The sequence below is a fragment of the Mus pahari genome, unplaced genomic scaffold (genome assembly GCF_900095145.1).
Source record: "Mus pahari unplaced genomic scaffold, PAHARI_EIJ_v1.1 scaffold_11314_1, whole genome shotgun sequence".
Taxonomy (NCBI): Eukaryota; Metazoa; Chordata; class Mammalia; order Rodentia; family Muridae; genus Mus; species Mus pahari.
Genome location: NW_018392666.1, coordinates 5,561 through 23,713, shown reverse-complemented (window position 1 = coordinate 23,713; position 18,153 = coordinate 5,561). Strand labels below are relative to the sequence as shown.

The window sequence follows — 18,153 nt, the reverse complement described above, 5'->3', positions numbered from 1 at the left end:
AACTAGAACAATAAGAAAAAATTCCAAGGTTGGAAATGGAGAAGAGCCTGAGGAAGGTCCAGTGACAGGCCCACAGTGTGACTTAGCTCAAAGGGAGACCCCAAGGTCTGACACTATTACTGAGGCTATGGAGCACTCACAAAAAGGGAACTATCATGACAGACTAAAGAAGAAAATAATATCCTGAGTGAGGTAATCCATCCCTGAAAGGGCATATATGGTTTATATTCACTGGAAAGTAGATAATAGCCCAAAAGCTCAGAATACCCACAATACAACTCACAGACCATATGCTGCTTAAAAAGAAGTAAGGCCAAAATGTCAAAGTATGTATGCTTCAATCCTACTTAGAAGGAGCAACAAAATAATCATGGGAGATATAGGGAGAAAAGAACCTGGAAGGTAGATAGAATAATTAGATAAAAATATGTGAGTGTATAGATGGTGGTAGCCAGTTATTTGAAGAGCCAGAAGAGAAGTCCAGAGGGTCAGGAGAATGAATAGAAACATGCAGCAGTAGAAAGGGGTGTAGAGGAATTAGAATGTCCCAGATGCCATGGAAGGGAGAGGTTCTCAGAATCCTATGGAGAAGATATTAGCTGAGATACCCATCAAAGTGGAGAGCAAACAACTGACAATAGATAGACATGGCCCCAGTTGAGGGATAGAGCCACCCACCCATCACAAAAATTTTAACCTAGAATTGTTCCTTTCTAAAGGAATTGCAGGGGAAAGAAAGAAAGAAAGAAAGAAAGAAAGAAAGAAAGAAAGAAAGAAAGAAAGAAAGAAAGAGAAAACCAAAAATGGAGCAGAGACTGAAGAAAGGCCATTCAGAGACTGCCATCTACAGTCACCAAATCCCCACTATTGCTGATAACAAGATGTGCTTGCAGACTGCAAACTGATATGGCTGTCCTCTGAGAGGCACTGCCAGCACCTGGCCAAGACAAATACAGATAGTCATAGTCAACCATTAGACTGAGCCTGTGGACCCCAACAGAAAAGATAGGGGTAGGACTGAGGGAGATGGATGGGATTGCAACTTCAGAGGAAGAACTGCAGTTTCAACTAAATGGACCCCTTAGAACTCCAAGGAACTAAACCATAAATTAAAAAGTTATGCATAGGCTTCTTCATTCAAGTGCTACATATGTCTGGCATCAGTGGGTGGGGAGGCACTTAGTCCTGTGGAAACTTGATGCCCAGAGAAGGTTGATGCTAAAGGGGTGAGGCAGGAATGGGTAGATGGGTAAGTGGGTAAGTAGCCTCTTATAGGCAAAAGTGTTGGGAATGGGGAAGGGGTTAGCAGAGGGGAGAGGAGGAAGGGAGACAACATTTGAAATGTAAATAAATAAAAATTATTAATTAGAAAACTACAGATCCATGGTCCCCAGAGTACTCTCCACACACCAGGCACCCTAGCATGCCAAGGGTCTTAGGATCTCTGGTGAGTGGAACAGAACATCTGTTCCAACCCAACAGGGAGTGTCTGGGACCAGCAGGAACAGGGACACAGGAACTCTGCTCGACCAGGCAGTGCTGCACTATTAAAGTTTTTGAACTTAATGGACAGCCTCACTTAGGTACCCTAGAGGAGGTACAACTTTCAGGCGCCATAGCAATTCCAGGATATTAGGGTCCCAGGATCCCAGGATCCCAGGAAACTGGTCACACCTGGATGTCAGAGTCTCAGAGGAAGCTTGATTGCAAAGAACTCTGACATACCCAGAATCTCGGTACCACAGGATCCAAGAATCCCAGGATCACATAGAAATCTGGACTCTGAGGAGTTCTGACTCAATTGGGATTACAGAAAGAAAAGGCTCCAATAAGATCTATTTAGGGAAGGGAGCACTTGAGATAATCAGATGGTTGGAGGCAAGCATAAGAAAAGAAGCAACAGAAACTAAGGTTATTTGGCACCATTAGAACCTAACTCTAATACCATAGCAAGTACTGGATACACTATCACACCAGAATAGCAAGATATAGATCTAAAGTCACTTCTCATGAGGTTGTTGATGGAGAACTATAAAAGGAAATAAATAACTACCTTAAAGAAATACAGGAGAACATAAGTAAACATGTAGAAGCCCTTAAAGAGGAAACTCAAGAAACCCTTAATGAATTATAGGAAAACACATCTAAATAGGTGGAAGAATTGAACAAAACCATCCAGGATCTAAATTTGGAAGTAGAAAAAATAAAGTAATCACAAAGGGAGACAACTCTGGAGATAGAAAACCTAGGAAAGAAGTCAGGAGCCATAGTGGGACTTCCACTGGTGGGACTGGAAAACAAAGGCCTAAAACTTTTGACCCACTACCTGTCTTGTTTGCAAAATATGCTAGGGCAATGGTGTCTCAGTGCTTATAGAAGTGACCAACCAATGACTGGTCTGAATTGAGGCCCAAACCATGAAGGGAGTCCATACTCCACAATGGAAGGATGGCCAGGAATGGGAAGCTGTATGGCTGAGAGAAATATAGTAGTACCAAACATTGCTGACAAAAAAAAATAATCCTTGCTAATAATATTCTGCTATACTCATAGATTAGTGACTAGACTAATCATCTTTGAGAAGCTTTGTCAAGCAACTGAATGGAAACAGATGACAAGACACACAGACAAACTATAAGCAAAGATAGGGCACCTCAGAAAAAGATGAGGAGAAAGCATTGTAGGAGACAGAAGATTGGAGGATACCAGGAGAATATGGTCCACAGAATCAACTAAGCAGGGCTCATAGAGGTTACAGAGATTGAAGCTGTAATCATGGACCATGAGTGGGTCTATATATACACTGTGCTTTCTTATTTTGGGCATTTCGTGGGACTCCTAAGAGTGGGAGTGGGAGTGTCTCTGACTCTTTTGCCTGTTCTTGGGACCCTTTTCTGCCTACTGGGTTGCCGTCTCCTGCTTTGATATGGCAATTTCTTCCAAGTGTTATTGCATTTTGCTATGCTGTATTCAGTTGATATTCCTAAGATGTCTGCTCTTTTCTGAAGGGAAATGGACAACAGTTTATATTGAGTAGATTGGAGTGGAGGGGACAGGGAGGAGTAGAGAGATGTTTGGTTGAGGTCAGGATGTACTGTATGAAAAAAGAACAAAGAAAAAAAGAATAAAAGAAAAAATTAAAATTCTAGAATGAAAATAAGCAAGCAAGCAAACAAACAAACAAAAGCCTAAAATGTATTATTCAATTGATATAATGTATTAGAAACAAACCTCAACTCTAACCAAAGGAAATTTTAATACCTAGAATACTAGAATTGAACATAGGCTGAAGAAAAAGGGAAAAAGTTAAATTCCTCAGAAGACTGATTCTGGATGGGGTTGTAATCATAGAATCACACTCATTGTCAATGCCACTGACCTGAGCTCTATATATGTGTGAACTGTTTCCTGAAGAAAAATGATTTTTTCATAGTTAAGTCCTTGGAATATGAGAATAAAGCTTTCAGTTCCTTTAAGATACTTTCAGTTACTTGAAGAAAGAAAACTAAAGCAATCAGCATGAATAGGACTTTAAAAAGTAAAAAGACCAGAAATATTTTTAAAATATTGTATATTCATATGGTTCAAAGGAGTTCACAATAACTCTAGAAAGAATATGTAAAATTAAGGTTATAAGCAAAACTAGTATAAAAGAAAAACTATCAAATAAAAACACAGTAAAGGTTTTTAAATATATCAATAATGTTAATCTTTTAAAATTTTAAGTAAATGAAGATAAAATTCTTGGAGATTAAATAAATAAAGGACAATTACCTAAAAATGAATGTAACTAAGAAAAGTTTCTCATCAGCAAGGTGGTATAATAAAAGGCAATTGACAAGTATTCAAAATCAAATTATACTTTTAAATATGTATCACATTCATAAAAATGAAGACTCAGTAATATATGATAACTTCAAAATTGTTCTGAAAATTGAAGATAATGGCAAGCAAGTGTATATAAAAAAAAGTTGGCAGTATTAAGTCTAAAAAACCCCACATATGTGACATATATAACTAAAGGTTTAATATTTAGAATTCTCACTTTCCTGCAAAACAATTAGTAAAGTATAAATTAGAAGAAAACTAAATTTGAAAAATGGTTAAGTATAAATTAACTTAGGATCATATTTTAAAAACCCAAATGACATTACAAGGAACGTATATCAAAACTATGATGTTGCAACACGTTATAGATATTTATTTTAAAAATAATAAAATGAGACAAAACTCAGACATTTACAAGGATACACAAGGATAGACAACAAGAAAAAATTGACACGACACAAACATATTGGTACAAAGATTGGAGAAAACATCAAAACTGGGTCATGCACACTATTCAAGAATTCTCTTCCCCATAACACATCACAGAGAATTCAGAATTAATTAGTAGTTATTTAAAGTGATAATATATCTATGATGTGTTTAGCTGTTTTGTTTAATAGTAAGCTATAATATTATAATTGTTTTGATTCAAATGCAAAGTAAGCTAAAAGCACATGGAACTATAAAATTAAGTTTGATAAATATTTTGGTTATTATGGCTTATGGTCGACTAGGTTGTGTATACTTATCAAGAATCTTCAGTCTTCACTTATACACACTGGAAACAATGAAGCATTTTGCCACAGTCATTAGAATGACAGAGAGTCATTAGAATCTTGCAATGTAAGGGCTGGTTACATATTGATAAGGATGCATTTGGGAGGAGGGGACCAGCCATTCTCTGTACATGTCATTGTGTCCTGACCATTTGGAAGACTATAGCCACTGTGACACTGGACTTTTACAGACTGACCCTGCATATATATTTCTTCCCAGTATGAAGATTTTCCATTCTCCACATAATGGGAAACACATTTCCCTAAGAAACATAAAAAATAAAAATTAAAATAAAAGTAAAATCTTTCATTTCTTTAAGTTAAATGTTATCTTTCCAACTGTTTAATGAGCATGTGTGGCATTCAGAAATATAATTAATAACAAATGTTTAAATAAGTAGCATTTATCTTTAGTTTGTATAAATAAGACAAACAAGTGATAAAGGCATTTCCATAGTCCCTATTGTGTGTGTACATTTCATGACAAGCTGCTCCTATAGGACAGAAACTAGCTTTTTTGCTCACAAGTTCTTTTGTTGGTCTTATGTTTGTCATGAGAAACTTAACTGTAATTATGTATGTGCTTTCTCTTTAAAAGAGTTAAACAGTTAAATACAAAGACATTGGCTTACTGAGGCATGGTACTTCAGGCTCCCACCCTTGTGCTGTGCAACGAAGGGAGTCCCAGAAATACCCAGAAGGTGGTGAAAACCCGTTGTCACACCTATAGCTGTACTTATTTCCTATAGATACTGGGAAGTTGTGTCTCAGTCTGTCTTCAAAATACAGATGTCCATGTTTGAATTGTGGAAATTCACAAGGTTTCACTTGGAATAAAAAGAAATCAAATAAAACAACCAGAAAAACACTCAAATCACATATAAAACTCTTGATTAGTAAACTATTTTTAATGAATTCATTGTCCCACACAGTGGGGGTGTGGGACAAGGAAATAAGACGATAGATAACATTGGTTTGTGAGGATGTCATTTCATAGGAAATCAAGTTATTGCTGATACCCCAACAGAGAAGAGGATAGAGATATTTGTTAATATCTGATATGATAACAGGATATTTATAATTTTCAATGAAACTAAGATATATTGTGAATATGGAATCAAATGGAGCTATTCTCGTACCATTAATTGAAATTCTGTATTGTTCATTATATTGTTTATATGTAACATATGATTATTTTGGTATATACGTAACAATTTGTGATTATTATTCATTATTTTCAATACTATATGAGAACAATATCACTGTTTCATGAAGTATATTTCTGAATTAGTAAACTTCATGCAATATATTAAAAGTTATTTCAACAAATATGTATAAAAACAAACTAATTTCATTATGATTCCTCATTCATTTTAGTTTTTGTTTTATGAAAAAAAATTTCCAGAATTTTTATACATTTATCACATGGTTTAAAAATTGTAATTCCTTCTATAGTAAATATTCTTCTTTAACAATTTTGAGAATCATACTTGTCATAGGACATCAATAATTTAAATTAGCTAACTGAGATTTTGTTTTAAAAAGTAACAAAAGGAGTTATGATTCAGGGTAGGAATATCATTATTTCCACAGTCCTCAAACTTTTACCTACTCTTCATTCTCCAGTGGGTACAGGAGAACATGTTTATCCTCTTTAAACATAATTCTTGAAACAAACATAACATTCCTTAAAGTACATGATCACCTGAGGTGGTCAGTACCTAACTGAGCCTCATTTGACATCTTACACTTTCCAAATGCAGGTTGTGACTGCATCAGCAGTGACTGTTGGACCATGTATCACAGGGTTGATGTACTCTACTCAGCCTGCTGAACAATATATTTACCAATTTTTCAACTGTTCTAAATAATATGAGCACTGCAAAAGATCATCTAGTTTTACTGTCTTCAACCCCAAGATCTTCTAATTTTTACTGATGAATCTCAACCTACTGTATATTCAATATGACACAAAAGATTAATTTCTGCAATCACTTGTAACACAGATTCATTGTCATTATCTTCTTTATTGTTTCAGTTGTCCTTTTATAATGTATTTTCCCCCCAATACTAAAAGATTTGATGAAAGTGATGAGTAATTAAACATCCCTGAGGATCGAGAACTATACATTTTAAGTAGAAAAGTTATGTAATGAAATTACAGAGAGATTAATCATCTTTATCATATCCATGAAGTATCAGAAAGTTCACTGTAAAATAAATAAAATACAGATATATGCAAGCCACAGACAGTTCAGATATATTTGGGTAGATCTACATTGTGGAAACTTAAACTTAGTTGGGTTTGTGGCTCACTGTGCTACACAGATTCTTCACTTGTAATTGTAAACCTATTCGAAAGCCCAGGGCAAGAATGTCATATGATCTGAGTGCAGAGACACATATTAATTCTGGTATTAAAATAAGTTGACTTAACACTGAACAAATAGATGGGAAAAGAAAATGAAGTCCTGTCAAAATAGTAATCAAAATACTAAATATTCAAAAAAATGAATACTGAAATATGTGAGATCAAAAGAGCAAGTAAAATATAAACGCAAACCTATCAGAACACAGCGACTACTTAATGGAAACTCTGAAAGGAAGAAGGGCCCGGACACACTTTTAAAAGACCACAATTTTATCCCAGACTACAGTAGTGAGAAAAATATTCAATAAACATAGAAGGAGAAAACAAGATATATCATGAGATTACCAAATTTGAACAATATCTATCCAGAGCTGAGCCCTATAAAAATTACTAGAAAGAAAACCCCAACCAAGAAGATCAACTAAAAACAATAAACAAATAAATACGCTCTACTCTAACACAAGCAGTTCATCTACATAATAGACAACAAATAATCTTACATGATTAAAAGAAGACACACACACATACACAACCACCATCAAAATAACAGGAATTAACAGTCATGGTCACTGATAGCTTTCAATGTCAATGGATTCAATTCTCCTATTAAAATGGCACAGGCAAACAGAATGGATGAGAAAATATTATCCACCCTTTTCCTGCATACAAGAGATATTCCTCAACATCAGAAATGGATATTACTCCATAGTGAAAAGCTAGAAAAGATTTTCCTAGCAATGGACCCAAGAAGCAAGATCATTTTGCCATTCTAAATTCGAACAAATTAGAGTTCAAGACAAATTAATCATTAGTGGTGCAGAAAGAAAATACATACTAATCAAAAAGCGTTTTTCATGAGTATGCCATCACAATTTTGAACATCTGCCTGAAATGCCAGGACAACCACATTCATAAAAAAATATATAAAAGAAACAAACTCACAAAAATTTTACATAACTCTTATTGAACATCATACATTAATAGTCAAAGACTACAACACCCCACTCCTAACAATGAACAGGACATCTAGACAGAAATTAAGAGAAAAAAATGGAACTGCGAGATAAGTTGAATCAAATGGTTTAAAAGAAAAATAAAGAACATTTCACCCAAACTCAAAACAATATACCTTTGTCTCAACACCTCACAGAACTTTCTCGAAAACAGACCAGAAAACTAAGTCACAAAGCTAGTCTCAACAGATACAAGAAAATTGAAATAATCCCTTATATCTTTACAGACTAAAGGGATTAAAGCTGAACTTCGACAACAACAGAAATCCCATAAACTCATGGAAACTGAACAATGCTCTTCTGAATGACCACAGAGTAAAGGAAGAAATGAATAATTTAAGGCTTCTAGTATTCAATGAAAATGAAGGCACAGGATACCAAACATATGAGACACAATGAAAGTGGTGTCAAGGGGAAAGTTCATAGTATTAAGTACCTTCATAAAGACAGCAGAAAGATCTCATCATAGTGACTTAACAGCACAACTGAAAGCTCTGGAAGAGGAGTAGACAGCAGGAAATAAACCAGCTTGGAGCTAAGAAACATTATAGGGCTGAAATCAATAAAATAGAAACAAAGAGAACAGTACAAACAATCAATGAAAAACATAGATGCTTCTTTGACAAAATCAACAAGACAGACAAATCCTTAGTTAAACTAAGTAAAAGGCAGAGAAAATATCGAAACTAACATAGTCAGTAATGAAAACAGGGACATAACTCCATAAAGGGATAAGGACACCAAACCAGACATAAAACCTTCAACCTATAATTTGTCTTGCCAGAATGATGTGCCAGAGTAAAGGTATCACAGTAATTCAGTGAGTGGATAACCAATGACAGATACAGCTTGAAACCCATGCCATGAGAGTTGCACTCACCCCTGTCACTGACTTGAGAATCTGAAACCATAGGCTATATGGCCCAGAGACCTAGAATAGATCCAAACACGACTGCCAAAGAAAAAAATGTCAATAAAATAATGCCTAATGATACTCTGTTATACTCATAGACTGGTACCCAGCCCAGTCATCATAAGAGAGGCTTCACCCAGTCACTAATGAAAACAGATGCAAAGAGCCACAGCCAAACAATTATAGGATTTTTGACAACATTGTGAACCTCAAGATTGTGTTGTTTACAGGAAAAATCTGTTTTCTAGTGTGGTTTAGCTCAGCCTCAATACACACCTTCAATCCATCTGGCTGTAATACAGACAAGCCCTTACCACACACCTTTAATCAAAAACAATGAAGGTAATGTTAGTTTGTAGAAGGAAGCACTCACGTTTGAAAGAGATGTCAAATTGAGCCTCAGACAACTTGATAAATCAGAGAAAGATTTGACAGAATAGGATATGCCCAACTCACATGAGAACAGAGAAAAAAGACAGGCTACTTATGAGAAAGCAGCACAGAGGAAGAGGCTGGGGGGCCATTTAACTGGGACAGGTTGCAGAGACAGAACAAGCTAGTCACAATTGAAGCTGGGAGGAGCCAGAAAATGAGAAGGGGCCAGAGGATTAGATCACATTGCCAGGGTTAATTAGATGCCAAGCAGAGTTCAAAGTCAAAGGCTGAGAGAGAAACCAGATTGATTCAATCAGTTTGAAGAGGAGTTTCAGTCAGAACAGTTGAGTTGAATGAGCCAGGCAGAGTTCCAGAAGTACTAGGAAGGTGTGGTCTTATACACTAGTAAGTCTCAAAGGCTGAAATCATTCTTGGCCTAGATAAGATGGTACAGAGGCTAGATAAAAGCGTACAGGACTAGGCCTAGGTTAGCAGAGAGAAGCATTAAGTCTATGAGACAACAGTTACTTAGGAGAATAAAAGCTACTTTTGTGCTGAACATTAGACAGAGTTTGGAGAATCCTGGAGAATATGGGGAAGAAAGATTATAAGAGCTGGAAGGATCAGGGCACCACAAGAAAAATCACAGAGTCAAGTAACCTGGAAGCTTGGGATTTCACTGAGAATCAACTGACAATCAGGGAGCCTGAATCTAACCTATGTCCTCTGTATATATGTTATAGTTGTATAGCTTGGTGTTTTCGTGGGATTCCTAATAGAGGGAGTGTTGGTTGTTTTTTTGATTCTTGTCCCTACTTTGGGCAACCTTGTCCTCATAACGAGTTGCCCCATCCTGCCAAAATATAAGCAGAAAAGTTTAATCTTACTGAAATCTGATATGGCATAGTCAGTTGATATCCCTGGGTGGGGGGTGGGCTCCCAGTTTCTGAAGGGAAATGCAGGAGGGATGGATGGGGAGGAACGAGGTTGATGGGATGGAGGAGTTGTGAAGCTGAGTGAAAAGAAATACCAGTCATGATGTAATATATGAGAGAACAAATTTTTATTTATTTATTTATTATATGTAAGTATACTGTAGCTGTCTTCAGACACACCAGAAGAGGGAATCATGTCTCATTGCGGATGGTTGTGAGCCACCATGTGGTTGCTGGGATTTGAACTCAGGACCTTCGGAAGAGCAGTCGGGTGCTCTTACCCGCTGAGCCATCTCACCAGCCCGAGAAAACAAATTTTATATAAAAAAATATCCTAATGCCAAAAACAAATACTAAATAAATATAGTCAATATAAAGTAATAAAAAAGAATTTGTAAGAGAACTAAATTTAAAATTTTTATATCTCAATTTTCTTATAATTCTTAGTGTTATTAATACTATTTCTTATTGGAAATATCTTCTTTCTTTTTCATGAGTTGGATATTATAGATTTTCCAAATTCTCATCTCAGTTCAAAGCTTGGTTTCTCATTGCTGGTGCTACTGGAAAGGATATAAAGTTCAGAGTTTCTGGAGACACTGAAATAAGTGAAGTCATTGGGTCAATGCCTTTGAAGAGGATATTGAGATCTTGGCCATTCCCTTATATCTCTTTGCTGGTGGTCATCAGGCAAGCAGCTTTGACTTACCACTCACTCTCTGACATAAAGATGCCCCTGGTAACAGGATAAAAATGACAACAACTTGACCATAGACTCAAGAAAGGTGAGTGGGAAGAGATCCTCGGGTGCTCTTTTGTCATTGTGTGCTTTATTTCTTAGGGGATATCAGGCTTAAGTGTGATGCACATTAACCATAGACGGTTAGATAAAAAAAATGTTTGGATAAAGATAGGCAAAAAATTGAAAAGAATAGAGTATCCCAGAAATTAAATACTCTTAATTCAATATAACACAGTTGTATACATATATTGAGAAGCCACTGATATCGTTCAAAGCAACTCTCTCCAGATAGAGAAACAGAATTCCCTTCTTCACATGCATGTTGAACTCAGTATATAAGGAACAGCCATGGCCAAAACATCTTATGCTCCGTGTACTCATGGGTGGGGTCTAGACTCCTACTGTATCTCTGATCAGTAACTCTAAGGCAGGTTAGCTTTTGTGAAACAACCTATGCAGAGGCTCATATGGTAAGGAACTGAACCCTCTTCCCAAATCCTAGTCTGTGTGCCATGTTGGACATAGTGCCTAGCAAAGTCTCCTGATGACTGACAGCCAAGAATATCTGACAGCAACACACTGATGCAGAGCCAGTATCTGAGTCATCTTCAAAGCTAGCTGACAGAAACGAGGGGATCACAAAGGTTTGTTATGAGTCAAATATTATTGGGAATATTTACTATGATGCAAATAAATAAGTAAAATAAGTATTTATATGACAATATTTTACCCAATAGTTTATTAAAATATTAGAAAATGATTAGTTAGAAAAATGAAAAAATACATGTAAATTAAAAATTTAGTCTTCTATGATGTATTTTAAACATTACTTGGAAACTTAAATATTAATATTACTTATATTATTGCATTAAATCTTATTCTCTTTTAAAATTAGAATATTTCTAAGGGTTGTACATAAATAAAAATTTAAATATTTGCTGTTACTGTATTTTCATGTGTGCATATTTAATAGACTAATTTCAGGATCATGGATATTAAATATGCAAGTGAAGCATACAGCTACATCTTGGAACAGCTTGGATCTAGCCAGTGAGTGTACACTTTGAAACAGTTGATCGGGTTGCCGGATAGAAGCCATTTTTACATTCATATTTGATTTAATCATCAGATCTTCGTATAATCCTGTGAGGTGTGTCGATTCCATTTGGAATATTAGGAGGCAATCTTGACTTTTTTGAAAAGAAGCCGATATAAATAATGAGAAATATTTAATCTCACTAAAGTTAAGAATATAAAAATAAACAGTAGATACAATTTGTTTATACTTAAAACTGTAAAATTGACATTGAAATGAACGCATCTTCATATTCTTAATATATCAGTTAGGCTTCCTCTCTCTCCTAATGTATGTGTGTCTTCTGTTAGGAATTCTGTTCTCTTGATGCCATCATATATAGTACTTCATTATTCTAAAGATGACAATAACTTCATCATATAGATATTCAGAGCAAGGGAATAGATATTCCTTCCATTTTCTATTTCTTTGATTGAAATTTTTGGCCTTGATCCTCATTTGGGATATTTATTAATATTCACAGGCTCTGAATTTTAAATAACTCTGAAGGTTTTATACCTCTGTCTCTCTGAATTAAACATGTTCTTTGACCTATTTAGGAAAAGCTACTGAATAAGGGAGAAAAAGTAAAATTTTTGACTTTCAAAATCCTCAATCTAAACTTCACATACACCAAGCCATTCCTCGAATGTGGATTTTATGTTGTGTGCCTTAAATCATCTTGACCAAGATCTGCTAATTGATACCAAGCTATATTAGAAAATTATTTTTCATTAGCTACAGATTCTGCGTAAATAAATTTCTTTACCTTCTAGTTTGTTTATATGAGTATGTATTCCTCATTAGTGTTTTATTTTCTTCTGAACTTTGTGACCTTTAACATAACCCCTGTAATTAAAGGTTGCCCCTTATGCTAACAATTATATAGTTTAAATCAAAAATGATATAGGTGAATGAATCAGGCCCATATGCAGAATTAAAACTCATAATCAGTTTATAAAATTACAACCTGTATAATTACATTATCCTCAGTTCATGCCACATCACAGGGACACTGTGAGAGCAGTTTGTTCAGCGAGGAAAATCTCCAGCAGAGGGGAAGTGTGAAGAGGACAGTCTCAGCAGGCTCCACTTATGAGGTTGACAACAACTTTCTGATGGATCCAGATAACCAGGCAATGGGAGGGACTGTCTCAGAGCTCATGTGGAATAAATTCCTAAGACGTACACCACAGCTTTGATCCAAGGAAGACATCTATGACACATTTGAGGATAATAAATTAGACAATCTAGAAAAAATTCTGAACATCTATGACCTACTACACGGGAACACAGTGTGCAAAGAATTATGAATGGACAAGTGGTTCTGATTGAAAATTAAGACTAACTTGGAGAAAAATAAGACTAACTTGTTATAAGGTGGAGTCAGTTCTTGATTCTGTGAAACTTGTTAAGAAGGATGGATGTTTCTTCTCAGATTTCCCAAAATCTTGGAGAAAGAACTCAGAAGTTGTCATTTATATATGTGCAAATATCTATTCTGAAGTAGACTATATTTTTTGATTGTTAATTTTGTACTGGTGGCAACATTGCTACTCTTGGCAAAAGTAATCCAATGTATAGTATTATTGTATGCAACTCATAGTGTTATTTGAAGACTTTATTTCCATGGAGAGTTACTCGAAAGGTATTTGAAGTATGCAATGGTAACTTGTCTGACATCTCAGCATTCAGATGTCTGAAAGAAGAGTATCTTCACTCAGTTCAAGGCAGTGCAGTCTGAGTGAGCTTGAGGTCAGCCCAGGCTAGAAGACTATAAGTTACTAACACAGACAAGGGAAGCAGGTGGCTGGCTGCATCTCTTTATTTCTCTCTCTCCTCCCCCAAATCCAGACTCCTAGTCTCATCTTCAATTCTATAGCAGAAAACATGCACTTGTCTCTCTTTCTTCTCTGAACCCATCCCCAAAGTATAAAAAATATCTACCAATCCATCTTCTCTATCTATACTCAACACATCTCATTTTTAGTCTGTGACATTAGGAGGTATTCCCAGGGCATATACCAGCTAATCAAGGTAAAAAATCAGGTAAGCTAACTGAGTACCCTCACCAATCATCACTTCCTCCTTTGTTCTGAATTCCATCCCAAGTACTCATCCATGGATATTCAATAGAATCCCTACAGAATACTTGATGATGCTTTCCTCCCCATCATCCTGCATATATTACCGGTGAATCCAGTCAAGTTTCCCTCTTTACTTCCTGTTATATTATTATTTTAAAGACGTGTTTAATAAATGCATTGCTACTTTTTGCTCCCTTCACTCTTAGCAGCCAACATCAGACCTGGCGGCTTTTGGGACCATAGATCCAAACTGGATTGTACCTTCACTGCCATGCAGCACAGCCTGGTGGGAAGGATCGTCAAGCACTTCTAGCAGAAGGAGTTCTGCCTGGTGGCTGTGAAGTTTCTTTGAGATTCTGAAGACCCCCTGAAGCAGCACTACACTGACCCGAAAAACCTTCCTTTCTTCCCTGTGATGGTGAACTACATGAACTCATGGCCTATGATGACCATGGTCTGGGAGGGGCTCAGTCTGGTGAAAAAAGGCCAAATGATGCTGGGAGAGACCAAGTCAGCTGATTCTAAAGCTGGCACTATTTGTGGGGATTTTTTCAGTCAAGTTGGTCTGAACATCAGCAATTCAGTGCAGAGTTCTGAGAAGGAGATTGGACTATGGTTTAAGCCTGAAGAACTGATTGAATACAAGACTTGTGCCCATGATTGTTGTATGGGTAGGTATGAATAAACCAGAATCCTTTTTGGCACTATTGATGGGTTCCTAGGCACACTTCTCCATCCCACTGAGTCAATGGATCATCTTTCCTAAAACAATAAATACTTTGAAACAGGGAAAAATCTGTATTGCATTTCTATTCATTATTTATAAAAAAAATAAAAATTGGTAGCAGTTGTTATGCTACAGGGTCTTATTGTGTAATTGTAAGTTTATTACAGGTTTTGTATAGGTTCAGACTTTGTGAACAGATGTGTGCTTAGCTTCTAAGATTTATTCATCTCATAGTTAAGTAACACACTATACAGTAATTTATGCCTTGTTACTGATTATTAGGGAGCACATTTTTATACAACCTAGGTCAGTGAATATAAGAATATTATTTTAGATGAAGAGGAGTTAGACCATCTGGAGTTTGGGGGTTGGGAAAAACCTGACAGGCATATTAAGTATTACTCCTCTCGAAAACCCATTAATGCTAACATCCCAGGTTAGCCTCTAATGGTAGAGACAAATACACAGGCCGAGGTGGTAGTCATGGTCAAGGAAACAATATTTAAGAACAGTGAGGAGAAACCAACTACAACAGTGGCTTCCAACGTGTGGGGCACAACCTTGTTGGTAAACTTCTATCCCCTAAAATATTTACATTAAAATTCATAACAGTAGCAAAATTACAGTTATAAAGTAGCAATGAAATAATTTTATGGTTTGTGGCCACTAAAATGTAGGGAACCATATTAAATTGTCATAGCATTAGGAATGTTGAGAAATACTAAACTGTAAGGTCTTTGTAATCTATAGATGAGCTAGATGTTGCAGAACATGGCTTTAATTCCATTATCTGGAGGACAGAGGGAAGTAGAGAACTCTGTAATATTAGGGCATCATTATTTGCATAATAATTTCCACGACAGCTAGTGCTACAGGTTGAGATCCTGTCTCAACAAAAACAAGACAAAACAAAACAAAACAAAACAAAAAGAACAAAACACCTTTCCCAACACTCTTAACTACTTTACTGATTCTTGCTGCTCACACACAGGTTACCCTTGTCATAGAAGCAGGTGAGATGGCTAAGATCTTCATTTCTCCCTCTGTTCTTCCAGATACAATTCTAGAGTCTCATTAGCAGGTTTGCACCAGAACCCTTGTGGCAGCATCTATCTTGTGTGCTTCTGGTAGATCTCAGAGACCTTCTGCCTCCTAAACTTCCTCCCTCCACTCATTCTTTTATTCTACAACACAACTCAGCAGGCATTTCCTGTTAACCCACAATTCACTCCTATCTGGGAAATAGGTAAACTGACCGTAGATTGTCACCTTTTCTTCTGTTTCTCCAGATCTAATCCACTGATTTCATCACTGCTTCTAAAGCAGTCCTTTTGGCGTAATATCACTTTCCTCTCTGCACCTATTCTGAGACTAAATAAATACACCCTGGTGGAACATACTATGTTCTTTCTTCTTGTTCCCTCCCCCCCCAGACATTCAGTGTGTTCCCATTCCTAGCTGTCATCTCCATAAACCTAGAAACAAATTTTATATGGAACCCCCAGTGGCACCACCCACTTATAATCTTCATAGAAAAGTTCCTACTAGGCAACATACAGTCACAGTATTCTAAAATCCAGAGAGGAAACAGAAACCAAGGACCAAAGACAAAACAAAATAAAAACTACAAACAACAAAACCAAAACAAAGACAAAAACAGAAATCAGCACATGACTCTATAATCTTTGAAATCCTACAACCTAGGTGACAGAATAAAATAAATAAATAAATAAAAACAACAGTCAATAACAGCCAGGATGGTATATCTCACTAGACTCCAGCAACCCTACCACAACAGAACCTTGTTATTCTAACATAAGTGAAGAGTAAGAAAAGCCTGGGACAGGGGTGGGGGTAAGGGGGTGGTGATGGAGTAAGATGGGAAGGCAGAAAGGGGATAACATTTACAATGTAAATAAAGAAAATATCCAATGAAAATAAAAAGGAAAAAATAAAGCCTATGAATACAACCAAATGAAAAGGGTAAAATTTTTTTACAAACAATATAAAGGTCTTAATAAAGGAAATAAAGAAATCAAGGAAAAGACAAAAAAAGTGGAAGGAAAAATGAACAAAACTGTTTAAGACCTAAAAATAGAAGTAAAATCAATAAAGAAAAGCCAAACTTTGTGAATCATGTAAAGGAAAAAAATTGGAATTTGAACATGAATTCCTGAGGCATGTTTCACTAACAAAACCTAAAAGGTGGATGGGAGAATTTCAGATGCGGAAGACACAATAGAAGAAATGGATACATCATACAAGGAAAATGTTGAGTCTAAAATTTCCTAGCACAAGTCTTTGAGAATATCTGGGACATTATGAAAAGACCATATCTAAAAATAATAGGATTAGAGGAAGGAGAATAGACACATATCAGAGGTATAGAAATTATTTTGAACAACACCATAGAAGAAAATTATCTTAACCCAAAGAAGGTCATGACTTTAAAAGTAAAAGAACCATACAGAAAATCAGATAAATTGTATAAGGAAAGAAAGTCCTCTTGGCACATAATAGTCAAAACACTAAACGTACAATGAAAGAATATTAAAAGCTGCAAATGGAAAAGAGCTAGTAACATATAATGGCAGCCCTATTACAATTATACTTAACTTCTTGATGGAGATGGAGACTTTTAAAGCAAGAAGGGCCTGTACAGATTGCTGTAGACTCTATGAGACTACAGATGCCCTACTATACCCAACAACACCTTCAAGCATCATAGAGAAAAGATGATATTCTATGTCACAACAAACTTAAGCAGTATCTGTCTGCAATTATATTCCAATACAAGGTACAAGAAGGAAAATTCCAACCTAAAGATGTTACCTACAACCATGGAATAACATAATTATTAGTAAATAGTCTAGGAATGGATTTCTGTGAGGAGAGTTGAGTGCTTGTAAGAACAGAAAGCATTTTATGACCTCATTTCCGCAAAACATAGACTTCTTGTTGGAATGTGTTTCTGTGTTCTTCCACAAAGAGGCAAGTTTATTTTTTACTACTCAAAAGTTTGTGCTTTTACTCAATTAATTATTTAAATATTCTTCATATGCCTCTGGGGGGCACATGAAGTTTGTGAGGTCCGACTTGACCTTGAAACTTTTAGCAGCTTGATTCATGCAAACACGACTCATATGACCTTTACTAACCCTTAGAATATTAATTGTTCATATTCTGAATAAAGATACAATTGCATGATTCTTTATTCTGCCTCATTTTTAAGTTGAATACTTCCAGGTTCTAGTACATTTAACAATATCACATGGATAAATAATCTCAGAAAGCAAACACATACACACACA

At 35.9% G+C, this 18,153-nt stretch overlaps 1 pseudogene; it reads right to left on the bottom strand.

Annotated features, from left to right (window-relative positions):
• Nucleotides 1–4,407: 4,407 nt before the first annotated feature.
• LOC110315126 overlaps nucleotides 4,408–18,153 on the bottom strand; it is a 15,875-nt pseudogene continuing 2,129 nt past the window's right edge.